The sequence below is a fragment of the Gadus morhua genome, chromosome 16 (genome assembly GCF_902167405.1).
Source record: "Gadus morhua chromosome 16, gadMor3.0, whole genome shotgun sequence".
Lineage (NCBI taxonomy): Eukaryota > Metazoa > Chordata > Actinopteri > Gadiformes > Gadidae > Gadus > Gadus morhua.
The window spans coordinates 32,543,986-32,561,234 of record NC_044063.1 but is presented as its reverse complement, the minus strand read 5'-3'; the positions used below and the strand labels follow the sequence as shown (position 1 = coordinate 32,561,234).

At 38.7% G+C, this 17,249-nt stretch overlaps 1 protein-coding gene across 9 annotated transcripts in view; it reads left to right on the top strand.

Moving 5' to 3' along the window:
* usp2a (ubiquitin specific peptidase 2a) overlaps positions 1–17,249 on the top strand; it is a 119,397-nt gene that overhangs the window by 4,672 nt on the left and 97,476 nt on the right. The gene's annotated exons all lie outside the window — the stretch shown is intronic.

Genomic DNA, 17,249 nt, shown 5'->3' with positions numbered 1-17,249 from the left:
TTGCAAAACCCGCGTCCCCGCAGGTACCCAAACCAGGTCAGGACTTCATGTGCCATAAATGGCTTATCGCATGGGAGGCGTTTGTCGCACCTGATGCATTCTCAATGGAGAGGCGAGCGAGCAGAGAGGAGGTACAGCGTCCTGTCATGCGGCATGACAAGTGGGCGCACTCCTGTGAAACTGTCGCTTCCGTGCCATGGACATATTAAACAAAGGACAGCGGATTAAAATATGGTGCCCATTCATTCCAATGAAAACTGCTCAATGGCGCAGGGCAACATCAAGGAGAGATTTGCTTCTGCATCATGGGAGCCAGCCAAGCCCTAGTGCATGACATGCCGGATGCAGAAATATTCTCGTAATCTAGCATTGTTAGCATTGTAGCATCATAAGCGAGAGGTCTGTTTACACATCCCTCGCCGACTTTAAGTAACAAAAAGTCAACACAGTGCCTAAAAACCAAAAGACAACATTTGTTTCAATACGACTCCTTTCAACTGCCCACGCCTCCTCCTACAAAAAATAAATTAATACAACGGCTTATAAAACGCTTGAGGTGGCGTTTTTAAAGGAGAAAACTTAAATTGTATTAATACATGGTATAAAGATAATTATGAGCCTTTGATTGATATTCAGACATTTTTTGCGGAGACACATTCCTGTTCCCCACTTCTATTTCAGTGAATGGAGATATCTACTTCTGGGCCCCTTGAATCGAGGGACCCGTCCAAAGCCCGCTTAAACAGCTGCAATACCAGGCTTGGCCGCTGAGCACTGGAGGATTGCGGAAGTATTCAAATTCAAATTCAAATTAAAAAAAAACTTTATTTGTCCCCAAGGGGCAATTGAGGGCACATTGCAGCAGCATTACAAAGGACAGGGCCATGTCCAAACAAAACAAAAAACAAACACAGATGTATGCACAGATCCTGGGGGCCTGTGTGTGCCCCTAACATTTCTGGTTGTCCCCCTAAAATTTTCAGTTAGGGGCCACAGTGCTCCTAGTGAAAAAAGTTAGTCTGTAGCTCTGAAGTTCAAGGCACCTTTGCACAATGATCTGGTCTCAGCGGATACCTTGACTCTGTTGGTTGTTATGACAGATTTGGAAGCTCAATCTGTACTTTTTTCCCCAAAAATCTCACCAGAAGTAACAATTGAAAGGGTTATTTTTCGATTTTTTCTTCCGGGGGGGCATGCCCCCGGACCCCCCAAGCGTTTTCAGACATGGTGCCTGTTAGTCTTTTAGCAAATGTTCAGTAAACTATGAGCAGTCTCCATGAAGTTGGGCGAGTTCAAAATTGCGAAAATCGGGCTTATAGTCTATTAAACCATGCAATTACTAAAACAGAAACTACAGAGCCCTGTTATCGTTTTTATTCATAATTTGATTCATATTCTTTTTTATTAATAATATAAGTTATTTCTAACAAACTATCACTCACAATTTAAACACATCGTTGCATATGTTCCTACCGGTCCTGAATATAAATGGATCAAGATACTATTTACTCCTTATCAAAAAACACCAGCGATTGTCCAACCATTAATAATTGGCTAAAGAAATACATATCAGCCGACCAATCAACCAACCGAACACAAATTGACAAAGGTATGGTAAAATAGTATCTTTACTTTACCTTTAATTTAGCCTTTATGTTTCTGGGCATCTGCAAGCACTAGCAGCCAAGCAAAAACTGTTTGCCAGTTTTTAAAAATGAATGATATTTGATTGAGAAAATGGTGAGCTCAATTACTAAGGAATAATGCCACTTAACGGCCCATACTGTAAGCCATCAAAGGATCCAATGTTTGAGAGGTCACAGTTGAGTCACCGCCAGGTTATGGTATCCCTCCTTTCTGTTCCCTTTGTATTTTAGCATGTTGATACAGTATAATAATATATAAGCTGTTAAATACAGTGTGAAATGGCATTCAGACAGGGAATATGTTACATCTCTAATTTGACACATTTTTTTAATGAAACAGCTGGCCAAAAAATAGTATGGGTCTAAACAGAGGTGAAATCTTCCGTCCAGGATTTTGATTGTGGTTGAAGTGACAAAGCCTGTGAGATAGCTGTGTGTTAATCTGAGAAAGGATTTCTTTGGGAGACGTCAAAAACTAGATTGGTTTGAACTGTTGCCTGCTAGCAGTTTTATTATTTCTTTCCTTATTATTCTCTACAAACTTTGGGACCTATCTCCTTCCTAAATTTTTTACCTACAGGATCCATTCCAATTTTGAAATTTTCAGATTAGTTTGGAATCGTGCGCTTCTTTTCAGATTTTTTTTTTAAATATTTTATACTTTTTAAAATATTCTACTTTTAAAATACTATTTTTTACAATGGAAGTCAACGTTCATTCACTGACACTTACTACTTCAGACTTCGTAACTTCAATATTTTATCGTTAACCTTCTTTCAAAGGTTTAACTAATCAACATTAATTATTCAATAATGGAAACTGAATTTCGATTACCTTTATGCATTTTTCAAAATCACAGTTTAAGTTCCATGCCGGTTTGTTTTCAGTTGGTCTCATTGATTTACGCTGAGGTTACAGCGCGAGGACGTGCAGGCAATGTTGCCAGATTGGGCAGTTTTTCCTCACTCAATTGGACTACTTTATGCGACATAAAGGCAGCGTTGCCAGATTAGGTGATTTTTCCCGCCCAATTGGACTACTTTTAATGACGTTAGGCTGGAAAATTAGCAATAGGTGAGTACATACAATTTAGGCTGGTTGAAAAAAAAATGGCGGGATTATTATAATTCTTTCTACAAAAATCAATCGATACCATACCTCTCAATCGATACCATGCTTCCAGCTTTTGTAACAATGTATTTCAGCACTTTCCTTCTTCATGTAATGTAATTCAGCATCAGTCAGTTTTCGACTTCAGCTTTCGACTTCAGGTGTACTGTGCACTGCAATACATTTTACCTTTCAGATTTTTCAGCAGTGCAGGGCAATACATATGACCTTTCAGATTTTTCAGCAGTGCAGGGCAATACATATGACCTTTCAGATTCTTCAGTTCAATTCATTTTACTTTTCTGCATTTTTAACAATGCTTTGCGCTTTTCATTCCGCTGTCACTTTATTTGTTTCCAACCATTTACATTTTCTTAAATGGTGTCATGTTAACATTGTTTACCCCAGACTGTTGAAATCCCTTCACTAGATTTAAGCCATTTAACATTATTTACATCTTAAACTATGTGTCTTTATTAAAACATATTTTCAACCTCACTTTGCACTACAGCACACTACAGCACATAAATTTTCTGCAGGAAATGTATTTTTTAGTTTATAATGTATTCGATGCAATCCTGCTGCAAATTTGCTGTAGGCGTACTATTTTATTTCAAGTGAAATAGCGTAATAGAATAATATTCGGCGCTACTATGACTTCTAAGAGCTTGACATGTTTGTAGCAAGTAAACAAATGCAGCTTGTTGCCTCTGTAGCTACGGTAACCACCAGTCAGCACCACCGCAAGGGAGGCTGAAAATGCAGAGTACCCAGTAGTTGGGAACGTGTCTGTGTGTCTGTGTGTGTATGTGTTTGTGCGTGTACATGTGGAACAACCACATGCACATGCATGTGGTTGTTCCAGTCTTTGTGGGCCCATTTGCATGTGGTGTTTGTGTTGTGTTGTTACTGTGGAGACGGCCTCTCTAGACTGGGTTGCTAATGTTGTCTGAGTCCTTAGAGTTGTTGTGTTTCTAAGTACGTTTAGTATACCCTCCTATGCGTATAATATGACTGTTTGTTATAACGCAGCTTGAACTAACCCTCTTTTGCAAAAAAAAAAAGGCAGTGTGGATGCTTTATGGGTGAGTTTAAATAACACCTCAGTAATCTGGATTTTACATTTCATGACAGTTCCTTCTATTTCAACTCCTATTGTGTATACCTGTTTTTAAACGCTGTACTAGGAGCAGCATGACACTGCTAGCAGCCCTCTCAGTCAGTGAGGCATAGGCCAGCTCAATACTCTAAGACCATACATTGTTAACACAGCCTCGCTTTGTGGTCTCCGTCAACGACAACAAGGCGTAATGCTTTCTTTTTGCTGCTCGGCCAAATGTTGTTTCCTTTATTTTTTTTACTGAAGAAGTATTGATGCTGGAGATAGAACATTTTGAATAACAAATCCAACTGAAATAAAAAGTAAGATAAGAGCACCAGTTAGAACTACCTTGGCAGAGACACACTGAATGATATGTAGCTACGATTCAATATATTGCCCTAATCTCCTAATTTGGCAAGGAAGTAAGTAAAAATAGTTTTCAAAGAGGCTAAAAATAAGGAGCCAGCCCAAGTATTTTTTTAATGTTAGCATAGCTAGCTGAGCTTGCACTTCATTGGCCGGTTGAGTCTGTTTGCTGTGGCCTCCCGGCGTGCTGCCTTTCTGCCAACTCCAGATCCATCAAATCATGATCACTGTCCTATAGTGTCCATTTTTGGTGAGTCTCAATGTCTACTTCAAATGCAGTTAGAAATATGGGACAGTTGCTTAATTTTGTTTATATGCGACAGGCCGAAAGACTAAATGAATATGTAACTTACTTGCTCCACTGACTAAGACAAATGGTATGACCTATACCATGATTTCTTTAAAACACAAATAATGCAGTAGTCAAATAATATCTGCAAAATAAATAATAAACAAAAAGTCTCTTTGAAATTAAATATATATACTACATATTTAAGTCATCCATGTCAGTATTTACCTTTTGAACTAAGGGAATGAAAGGCTATAGGGTCTCCTGATTAACTATATTACAAAATAATATTTTCAGTTCTAGATTTCTTTTAGACCCAAGTAGAAACAATAATATAATAAAAATGAAATAATGGTTATATTAACTAAAAAGTAATAAAGTTTCGATGTTGATTATCCTCTACAGTTAAATAACTGTGATGTTAATATTTGTGGCCCTTCTTTGGACCTTGGGTGACGTCTGGCCACATTTGTTATTCATTTATTAGACTATATGTATTTTTCGAACTTAGCATGGACTGCAAGGTGCATTCCATTTTCCATGAAAGCAATACTGGGTGCTCCCAGACATGGTGTAATCACATGTCAGTCATGGTCTAGTCACAAATATGTGAAAAACAACCGTGAGCACAAGTTCTCACGGTTGTTGCGCTTACTTTAGAATTATATCAGTAAAAAAATATTTTGCAGTAAAACAACTCACGGTATAATTTATCCAAAAAGTTACTCAAGGGAATGTAACAGAGTAATTGTCACTAGTTACTATCACTCTGCACCTAGCAAGCGATTTAACATAGGTAACAGTTAACAATTGTTAACCAGCTTAACTTGATATATTGTCATCTATTAGTCAGTCATCTTTTAGCTAAACAACATGCAACAGCATTACTCAACTTACACGGTTTGTTTGGAGAAAACAAGGTAAAGTTTTTTGCTTCTTGGCTGCTGGTTTGCTGAACATGCTTGAAACAGATCTGAATCTATTGAAATTACGACACGACAGCGGTGTGTGCCACCTGGCTCCGCCTGCTCATGGTGCGTTCAAAGGCGGCTCGGAAAAACGTGTTTCCACGTGTTAAAAATGAATTGAATGGTTGTAATGGCTGTAAAAAGTGCGGGGGACAGAGGGCACTGATACGGGAAGTGCGGGGGACATGTCCCCCGCGTACCCCGAGTCCGCTACGCCCATGAACTCCTAATAGACCTCCACAAGCAGCTTCTGTTCGCCGCTGGAAAAGATCCTGCTCGGTCCATACACGGTTCTGGGCTGGTTACATATCTCGTGAGCGCGCATAATCCACGATAACATAAGCCTGGCTTGAACTAACCTGAGCAAGGCGTGGCTGAACTGGGTTGATGGAATGGCTTTAGCCTCAAGTGGAAGTTGGCATTAGTTCTAATCAGGCTTAATCAACTAAGCGCCGCTTTCGTTAGCGTTTTTGATGGAATACCCCTCCTGTGAGAGATATCATATATATATTAGTTTGTGTCTTTGTGTGTATACATGTATATATACTGTATATGTATATATATATATACACATACACACACATACATATATCCATCCATATATATATATCAGTGGCGGCTGGTAGTTTTTAAAGTGAGGGAGGAAGGACCACGCGCTTGGTTGCCATTGGCCTGCTTGCACTGTTGGTGTATGGTGGCATAAGAATGTGAGACTCAAGTTGTTTCAGGGTGTTTTGGTGAACTACAAAATAGTAGGGAGGGATAGTTATGTGAATAAATTTGATACAAAGCCACCAGTGGCATCACTGTAATTTGAAAGCTGGTGGGCAGCATGTCTTTGAAATAGAGGGCAGAAGGAAAGGATGCAAAGCCCATTAGTCAAATCAGGCCTACTCTTGATTTGTAAAAGTAAATAAAAAAATCTGGGCCTATTTTTGCCCTCAATGACTGAAGTTATTGGTTGTAATTTAGCTATGTTTATTTTCAGGTACAATTGTTTAAAGAAAAGACTGACCAAAAGTGATGCCATTTAAAATGCATCATGCTCTGAATCATTCACCCTTTCCACAATATCAAACAACGGTCAGAGTAGCAAACTAGTAAAATAACGAGAACATTATTCTAGATTCAACCTGATCTATAGGCATGGTGCCTAGCAAGGAAAGTTGCATTGCAGCACCAACGTGAACTTGACACTAGTCGTGGCGTTTGGTTGCCCTATCAAGATTTTTCACATCAGGGAAACCATAAACAGCCCACGTTGGAGATTTGCCATTATTCATTAGCAAACAGGGCCAGCAATACAGTCGATTGCTAGTAATGCTATCAGTAAGCCATGAGTACGTAGCAAACCATGTAGCACCAACAACACTGACGTTGCCATTACTTTTGGTGATCTCGATTTTGCGAAGTGGTCTACCTTTTTCTTTGGTCGCTAACTTAGCACTGTAACTCAATGAATGGAATGCTTAGTGTAATTAAACATGAACAATGTCCTATGTTTCCAATGTTTCTATTGTACACTTTATTCGCAGATGTTAGAATCTCGTTATCCTTCAGATGATTTCACCTGCTTTGCGTCTCTAGACTGAGCGGCAATGCAGGCAGAGCGGGTTTGTTTGTTATCGACAGCGTTGCCAGATTGGGTAAATTTCCCGCCCAATGATAATTTTCCCAGTCTAAAGCATGGTCTAAAGCGGTTAAAAGTAGCCCAATTGGGTGGGAAATCTGCCCAATCTGGCAACACTGCTCACCAGCAAGGGATCCTGCTGATTGGTTCATGGCGCAGCGCGACTAGATTTTTGCGCGAATCAGACGCCTGTAAGGTCACACCCACTCAGAGGAGGACTTTCCTCCTCTCTCCCATTGAAACCCATGTTATTCACCGGCCGCCAGTACTTTTGGGGAAATGAATGGGAGTCAACGGAGGCTGAGGGAGGACCTTCCTCCCTGAAGTAATTGTCAAAAGGCGATAGGGGGTGCTAATGTCCCTTTACCTAGGGAAACGAACATTATATTCAAAGGCATTAAAGTAGTCATATTTAAGGGCATTAATTCATTACAGTAGTCTGGGCAATCTACATTTTTTATTCTCAACAATGTTAAGGAGGATCTTCCTCCCTCTCCTCAATGGAGAAGCCTCCACTGATATATATACAGGGTAGCCGCGGGGTCTTAAAAGTCTAAAAAATGTCTTAAATTTCATGTTCCTAAATTAAGGCCTTAAAAAGTCTTAAATTGCCTTACCCAAGTCTTAATTTTTTAAAGATGGTCTTAAATTTCCTACTAGGATATGTTTTCGTAGTCAACCGGACTGTAACACAAGGGGAAAATGGGGGGCGTTTTGCGTATCGGGGTTTTGCGTAACGTCAGAGAACGTCTCATTTATTGGAGCATGCGCGAACAATACTTTAGGTTTTCGCGCCGGCAATCTCAACAAACATAATCAGTCGAGAGGAGACGCCACATCATGGGGAAGCAGGGCTCTAAAGTCTCACGCATTCGGCGTGAGACACACGCAATTCGACCCATGCACGCGCTCACACGCCACACTTCGTATTTCTCACGCAGAGAACTTACCAGGATAGCGCCCACCAACTTGCGCCACTATTTAACAGTGGAACAGGTAGGAATCAAATGGGTTCCCCTTACGAAGGGTGACCAGACGTCCTCTTTTGCCCGGACATGCCCTCTTTTTGAGACTCTTTGAAAAAAAAATGTGTCCGGGCGGAATTTCAAAATCGTCCGGGATTTTATTAAAGCCTACTACATGTTCACATTGAATTTGCGTTGCGTTCCTCTGGGTCGGTCACAAACTACTTAAGCTACGCCCTCCCCACCTCAGTTCTGTTCGCTTTGCATTGCTGGAAGTGAGTAGGGGGAGTGGTTAAGTAGAGCCTTCAGATTGGACGTTTTGACTTAAGAGTTACCGTCATGTTTTTATTTGCCATTATTGTTTTATAGGGACAAACATTAACACATTTCTCCTACAGGGGATTGATAAAGTTCTATCTATTGAACAGAAAGAAACACTTGGTCATACTTTACACACTTTACCACAGCATTGGCCTACTGAATGCCACAGATATATTTTAGGCATTGGACTGAATGCCACATAAATATATAATTATGTTTTTGCACGTTTGCAACGTTTAAAAGTTCAGGGAAAAGTATAGCCTCTACTGGTGTTGCTTAGGCCAATATCCTTTTGAGGCAGTGTTGTTTCCGAATATTAGTGTTAAGGGCCAATAATGCTTACTATTATACATTAGTCACCATGTCTGTGGACGGGTTAGGGCTGGCTCCATACATTACGAAGGAGTTAGTAAAAGAGGTCAACGAGGCAAGTGGTGGATTCATTGAAATGGTTGAGGAAATTTGAATGCTGAGAAACTACAGCAATTTGAAAAGAGTTTGTTTGTTTATATTTTATATTGTGTGTTGAAAGTTTGATATTTAAACCAAAAATACAGCTACACTTTCACACCATCACTTTGTGTATTGTTTTTTTAATCTTTTATTATCATTTCTGGGTACATGGTCTTAAGAGACGTCAGGCCACTAGGCTTTGAGTTAGGCCCTCAGTTTGGCTCTTTGATTGGTGAGTGCACACTTATCCTTTGGCACATTCATTAATGTATTGACATGAATGTTTCATATGTTCCAAAAAAACATGAATAACATATGCACGACCGCGTTTTACGACCGCTTAATGGGTGCGATGTAGGTCTTAATTTTTATTGAGGTGGTCTTAAAAAAGTCTAAAAAAAGTCTTAAATTTGGGTTGATCAAACCTGGGGAAACCCTGTATATGTATATATATATGTATATATATATGTATATATATATGTATATATATATGTATATATATATATATATATATATATATATATATATATATATATATATATATTGAGGCATTAAAGTTAATGGCTGTTTCAAAATGTTGGTCATGGTGTTAAGACAAATAAAATTGAAGGACTTCATTTATAGATCAAGTAAATCCTTCGCTGCCAACACTTTCAGGTAAATCAATGGGAGTCAAGCTCAAGTCAGGCTGAGGGAGGTACGTCCTCCCTGAAGATATTGTCAATAGGCGGTGCTAATGTCCCTTTACCAAGGGAAACAAACATAACATATACAAAGGCATTAAAGTAGTCATATTTAAGGGCATTAATTCATTAGTAGTATGGGCAATCTACATTTTTTATTCTCAACGATGTTAAGGAGGATCTTCCTACCTCTCCTCACTGGAGAAGCCTCCACTGAATTATATACATATAAGTTATATGTATATATATATATATATGTGTGTCTGTGTATTTGATAAGTTATATGTGTTATATAATATAACACATATAACTTATCAACCCCAGCGTACTCGGTTGCTAAGCGACGTCAACGTCATTGGCAGACTATTTCTCTGCTGATCAACACTACGAATGCTGGTAAAAAATAAATTATAAAAAGACACACCGTATGAAGTTATTTTTTCGTTTTGCAAGTAGCCGTGTAATAGGCGGGATAATGTATAGAATGTCACCGGTCATTATCGAAAATAAACCCCTTCAGGGCGAAGCAAGACACCTCCGCTTCGCGTCGTTGTCTGGTTCGCCCTGTATTTTCCCGATAATGACCGGCCTTCTAAACATTATCCCTTATGCCCTGTTTACACCTACCCGATAGTGGGCCCCGATGGTGCCCGATTGCTAAATCAGCAGCTATCGTTATAACATCGGCAAATAGCGTGGTTGCATCGGGAAACACTGTTACTCTTCCGGGGAACATCGTTAGACAACGGGAAGAAAAGCTCAATGATCGGGTAACATCGGGCAACATCGGCAAAGAACGAACATGTTTGTTAATTTTGGGTCTATCGGGGTAGAATCGGTTACCAGGTGTTGCTATGGGCTAATCGGCTATAATCGGGAATAGAACTGGAGTATAACGTAAGACATCGCAAGTCGTTCAGGAATTTTCCTGGGGTACATCGGCTATATTCGTTAATCTTCCACGCTTTATCGTGTTTTATCGTCTTTATATCGGCGACCTCAACACACAAATGACCCCCGAGAGACACCCGACGTCTCTAGGGAAGACATACGGAATAGCACGTTTATTACACGAATGCACACGAATTACACCCGATAGAGTCACTCTATTTATTTTTTACCCGAATTAGACCCGATGTAATCCAATGTAACCTGAAACATACAGATTGCAGGCCGAATTATACCAATAGTCTCACGACAAATAACGATTGTGACCAGATTGTGTAAAGGAAGACCCTCAATCTGTCACTTGGGTATAAATAGGGGGTGATGGATGGATGTCCTACTTTTATAATTAAAGGGGTACTTCGCCCATTTAGAACCGGCGTTCTATTATTATAAAATCGCTATTGTAATATAAATATAGGGCTGTCAAGCGATTAAAATATTTAATCACGATTAATCGCATTAATGCTATAGTTAACTCGCGATTAATCGTAATTTTTTTCGATGCTAAATATCCCTTGAATTCTTTGTCCCATAAATTTTTCTCATTTTAATGCTCTTATCAACATGGAGAAGTGCATCGGCTTGCCTTGTGCAAATTTTTTTTTATTGATAATAACATTGGCATATACTGATCAAAACAGGACGGTACAAAAAAAAGCCTATAATGCAATTAAACGATGAACATACAAAGATATTCCTTGAACATAGCAGTCAGGCTACTGCTTCTTTGTTTTGAGCCCAAAAAAATAAATAAATAATAATTTGGGTTAATCGCGCGTTAAAAAAATTAACGTCGTTAAAATTGGTTTGCGTTAACGCTGTTAATAACGCGTTTAACTGACAGCTCTAATGTATATATATATGTGGTGGTCATAGATTAATTTTTGTTAATCTAGATTAATTTCCAAAATTAATCGAGATTAATCTAGATTAAAATGGCAAACGGCAAAAAATCTGTTTGTTTACCTTGACAGCGGTCCATCATACTGGGCAATGGTGATTTATCAAATATAATTCACTGCCGGAAGTTGTGAAGTGCCCATGCAAGTGAACGGAGCATAAACAAAATAATTGACAGCTGAACGTTGGGAAGGCCCATGCAAGTGAATGGAGCAGTCTACAGCATTGAGAAGAGCCGTGTAATAATCCATAATAATGTAAGGTTTAGAAGTTAAATATTTGAAAGTTGAAGAATAAATTAATATCATTTATATTGGAGTTAATTTGCTAGAAATGTACTTAAAATTTTTAGTCAGTTAATCATTTACATATTTATGTTACACAATTATTACATATTTACATATTTAACACAGTCACGATATTCTGTTGAATCTGCCTCTCTGATTCCCTCACGTTTACCTCAGTCTAAATTCTAGCTTCTGATTGGTTGGTCCAGTCACGTGATGGGTCCGAACAAGGAAGTGTTTGAAAATAGATTAAGGGCGATATTTTTTTTATCGCGCGATAAAAGTTTTGCGTTAACGCAGCCGTCAACGCCGATAACGGCCCACCACTAATATATATATACATATATATATATATATATATATATATTAGAGATATCCGATATTATCGGCCCGATATTAGCATAAAAATGTAATATCTGTCAATATCGGTATCGGATTTTTTTTGCCTTAAAACCGATTTTTTTTTTTTTTTTTTTTTTTTTTTAATTTATTTATAGCTCAAATAAATGTTTTCAAAATTGTGCAGTACAGTGCACATTGTAATTAACTCATATTTGTGCATTTATTCAACGAAGGTTATTGAGTTTTAGTTAAAGAAACATACTGCTATGTTGCACATAGTTGTTCAGGTACAATGTTTTATCATTTGTGGAATTCAAGTTTGCCCTATTTGTTGTGGGCATTGTCAAGATTATCTCAGGGAGAGTGTAATCCAAACTGTTGTCTGAGACCATTAAAAAAATAAAAATAAACATGGCACTTTTCCCTTAAATTAAGTTGAAGTATTTTTCTTATTTTGCACAGACAATGTTAACATTGGAAAGCCTTGTTGCATTCAAGAATGCATCCAGTGGGGCATCACAAAAACATTAAGCATGTTGTGTTAATTCCACAGCAGGAGATATGTAATGTTACCTAAATTAGGTTTGAGGAAAAATAACCCAAATATCGACATCGGTATCGGCTGATATCGGAATCGAAAATTTAGAGTTGGACAATATCGCATATCGGCAAAAAAGCCAATATCGGACATCCCTAATATATATATATATATGCATATGTGTGTGTGTGTATATCAGTGGCGGCAGGTGGTTTTTAAAGTGAGGGAGGAAGGTCTGCACGCTTCGTTGCCATTGGCCTGCTTGCACTGTTAGTGGCGTACATGGTGGCATAAGTATGTGAGACTCAAGTTGTTTCAGGGTGTTTTGGTGAACTACAAAATTGCAGGGAGGAATAATTATGTGAATTGATACAAATCCACCAGTGGCAGCATTGTGCTTTGAAAGCTGGTGGGCCGCATGTCTTGGACTACAAGGGCAGAAGGAAAGCATGCAAAGCCAATTAGTCAAATCAGGCCTATTCTTTATTCATAAAACGAAATAAAAAAATCTGGGCCTAGAATTGGGCCTATTTTTGCCCTCAATGACTGAAGCTATTGGTTGTAATTTGGCTATGTTTATTTTCAATTGTTTTAAGAAAAATTAAGACACAAGACCAAAAGTGATGCCATTTAAAATGCATCATGCTCTGAATCATTCACTAACATCCTTTCCACAATATCAAACAGAATGGTCAGAGTAACTAACAATTAAAAGAACAACAAGAACATTATTTCACAACTATTTGTATGGGCTGTAAGCCTAACATTGTTTGAGGCAAATGTGGATGGTCTTGGTGTTAAGCCAATTAAGATTGAGGGACTTCATTTATAGATCAAGTAAATCCTCCTCGTGGGCTCCGCAGCTCGGCCGCGGGCAGCCCGGCCACAGGCTTAGCAGCCCACAGCCAGGCTCCGCAGTTTGGCCGGGCAGGGCTTCCCCTCCAGGCTGCTCCAAATCCAGGGCTCCTGCTTATTGGTTCATAGCACAGCATTACATTACATATATAATGGCATTAAAGCAGTCATATTTAAGGGCATTAATTCATTATAGTAGTCTGGCCATTTTTTTTATTCTCAACAATGTTAAGGAGGCTCTTCCTCCCTCTCCTTACTGAAGAAGCCTCCACTGATATATATATATATATATATATATATATATATATATATATATATATATATATATATATATATATATATATATATATATTATTGGTGGGCCGTTATAATCTAGATAAAATAATCTAGATAAAAAAATAATCTATGCGCACCACTAATATATATATATATATATATATATATATATATATATATTGGTGGGGCGTTTACGGCTGCGTTAACGCAAAACTTTTATCTCGCGATAAAATAAATATTGCCGTTAATCTATTTTCAAAATCTTCCTTGTTCGGACCCATCACGTGACTGAACTAACCAATCAGAAGCTAGAATTTAGACTGAGGTAAACGTGAGGGAATCAGAGAGGCAGATTCAACAGAATATCCTGACTGTAAAATATGTAAACATGTAAATATGTAATAATTGTGTAACATAAATATGTAAATGATTAACTGACTAAAAATTGTAAATACATTTCTAGCAAATTAACTCCAATATAAATTATATTAATTTATTCTACAACTTTCAAATATTTAACTTCTAAACCTTACATTATTATGGATTATTACACGGCTCTTCTCAATGCTGTAGACTGCTCCATTCACTTGCATGGGCCTTCCCAACGTTCAGCTGTCAATTATTTTTGTTAATGCTCCGTTCACTTGCATGGGCACTTCACAACTTCCGGCGGTGAATTATATTTGATAAGTCACCATTGCCCAGTATAATTGACCGCTTTCAAGGTAAACAAACAGATTTTTTGCCTAGATTAATCTTGGAATTAATCTAGATAAAAAAATAATAATCTATGCGCACCACTAATATATATATATATATATATATATATATATATATATATATATATATTAATGGTGAACCGTTATCGGCGTTAACGGCTGCGTTAACGCAAAACTTTTATCGGGCGATAAAAAAAATATCGCCGTTAATCTATTTTCAAAGCACTTCCTTGTTCGGACCCATCATGTAACTGAAATAGCCAATCAGGAGCGAGAATTTAGACTGAGGTAAACGTGAGGGAATCAGAGAGGCAGATTCAACAGAATATCCTGACTTTGTTAAATATGTAAACATGCAAATATGTAAGTAATAATTGTGTAACATAAATATAGAAATGATTAACTGATTGTAAGTACATTTCTAGCAAATTAACTCCAGTATAAATTACTTTAATTTATTCTACAATTTTCAAATATTTAACTTCTAAACCTTACATTATTATGGATTATTAGGGGCCGTGTCCACCAAAAGCCTTTTTAAAAGGCGGAGCGCCTGTCTGCAATGCATTCTCTATGGCAGGACGCGCTTGCAGCGCGCCTTTTAGAAAGATGCCCGGGGCGGTTAAACGCTCCGCGCGCCTCACGCTTTTAGACGCGCGCCTCAGTTGAAAACAGTTGAACTTTTGAAGAAAAGCGCTCCACGTCATCTGCGCTTTTTTCGAACGACCAATCAAAATCGAGAAGGAGGCAAGGCTAAAAGTATCAACAGAACACAAACTGAAACAAACTGAAACATGTCGGACGAAAGTTTAACAGTCTGATATAACAGTCTCAACTGTGGTCCAAGCTTTCACGAAGGCAGGAATAATCACTGAACTGCCAGGCAACAGCAGCGACACTGACTCGGATAATGACGAGAGGGATCTGGGCATCTTGGATGCCGTACTCGCCCAACTGTTCAATTCGGACACACAAGAATTCGAGGGATTCGTAGACGGGGAATGAACTGAAAAAGTGAGCTTATTGTTAAGAGATATTGATATTGATGAGATATTGATGAGATATTGATGATATTGATCAGATATTGTTAATATGCACATTAACGTTTGAACATCGTTACCATGGGAGTGACCGGAGTTGTCAGAACGCTTAATAAAGTTTGACTTTATCTGACCATTTTGTTGACATTCCCCTTAGCACAGCTCCGTCTAGTCGATGCATAACGCAACCCCAGTCAAACGTTTGACAGCAGTATCTTCTATTCTATGCGCCTTATAATCCGGTGCGCCCTATATATGAAAACAGTTCTAAAATAGGCCATTCATTGAAGGTGCGCCTTATAATCCGGTGTGCCTTATAATGCGGAAAATACGGTAGTCCTCGTTTGTATTTCTTTCAAAATGGTGAACTTTTGCATGGAGCCATCTTCTATGTCAGATCCAATACCCTCCGCCAATGTACTTCAGTTTTATCAACAGCCTCTGTTATCTTAGCTTCAGACGCTGTGGATGTTAGTTTCTGCTGGTGAAGTCCCACCCACTGGCACTGCTCTAATAGGTCTGTAGCGTCAGTGGGTCCCACCCCCTAGAGGGGGGTGGGACTAGTGGTCGTAGTCTTACGAGAATCATCCCCTCTTACACTTCCTATTTTCTTGTACGCAAAAATCGTCATATTGCGTCATTGAAAACAGGAAGTGTTGGAGATCGATACGGATCTCTCCAGTCTCTCCAGAAAATAAGGGAATGATGCTAGACCATTCAAAAATAAGCTTTGTATAAAAATACAAAGCTTATGTGAAATGGGTGAAGTTGCCCTTTAAGCATTTATTTGCAATGGTCAGGCTACTTGTTTCGTTTTTTTTAAACTGTTACAGGCCTTGGTTCGACGTGATTTAAATTGTGAGACGCATATTTATTTTTGTAAGGAAAATGTGTTTTGAACGTTTGCAAAAATAAATAATGAATAGCCTACTCTGATAACTCTGACTGTTTTGATGGAGAATAAGCATTACATGTTTGATTGGTAGCCTAATATTGCCGTTCATCATCAGGCCTATTCCTGCTGCAGATGCGTTGCATTCTAAAAATAGATTTGATTTAACGAGTACGATTGATCCTCGAGGAATTCCTTCGATCACTCGAGTTTGGAATTTACTACTCGTGCCCATCCCTACTGTGGACCCACACTCTCCTCCGGGCAACCACGACAGGCGCAGGGGGATCGTCCGCAACCTCCGCTGCCACGGCAAGAAGCGCTATTAATCTTGCATTCATTTTCTAATAAAATTGTAGGAGCAACCAGAGAGGACGTTCAGGTGTCAGATGCCAGATGATAGAGCCAACAGATAGAAGCTGTATATCTATGGATACAAGCGATGACGCATATTAATGATGTGAACGAAAAACGCTCCGTGCGCCTTTTTTGAGCGGTGCGCACAAACGCGTTGAAAGCATTGCACGGAGCGCTCCGCCTTTTAAAAAGGCTTTTGGTGGACAAGGCCCCTTACACGGCTCTTCTCAATGCTGCAGACTGCTCCATTCACTTACATGGGCCTTCCCAACGTTTAGCTGTCAATTATTTTTGTTTATGCTCCGTTGACTTGCATGGGCACTTCACAACTTCCGGCGGTGAATTATATTTGATAATTCACCGTTGCCAAGTATAATTGACAGCTGTCAAGGTAAACAAAAGTATTTTTTGGCGTTTGCCATTTTAATCTAGATTAATTCCAAAATTAATCTAGATTAAAAAAAATATCTATGCCCACCACTATATCAAGGCAGTAGGAGTAAATATAATTAAGAAATGTAATCGTGGTTATACCGAGATACATATAGCAATAGCACTGAGG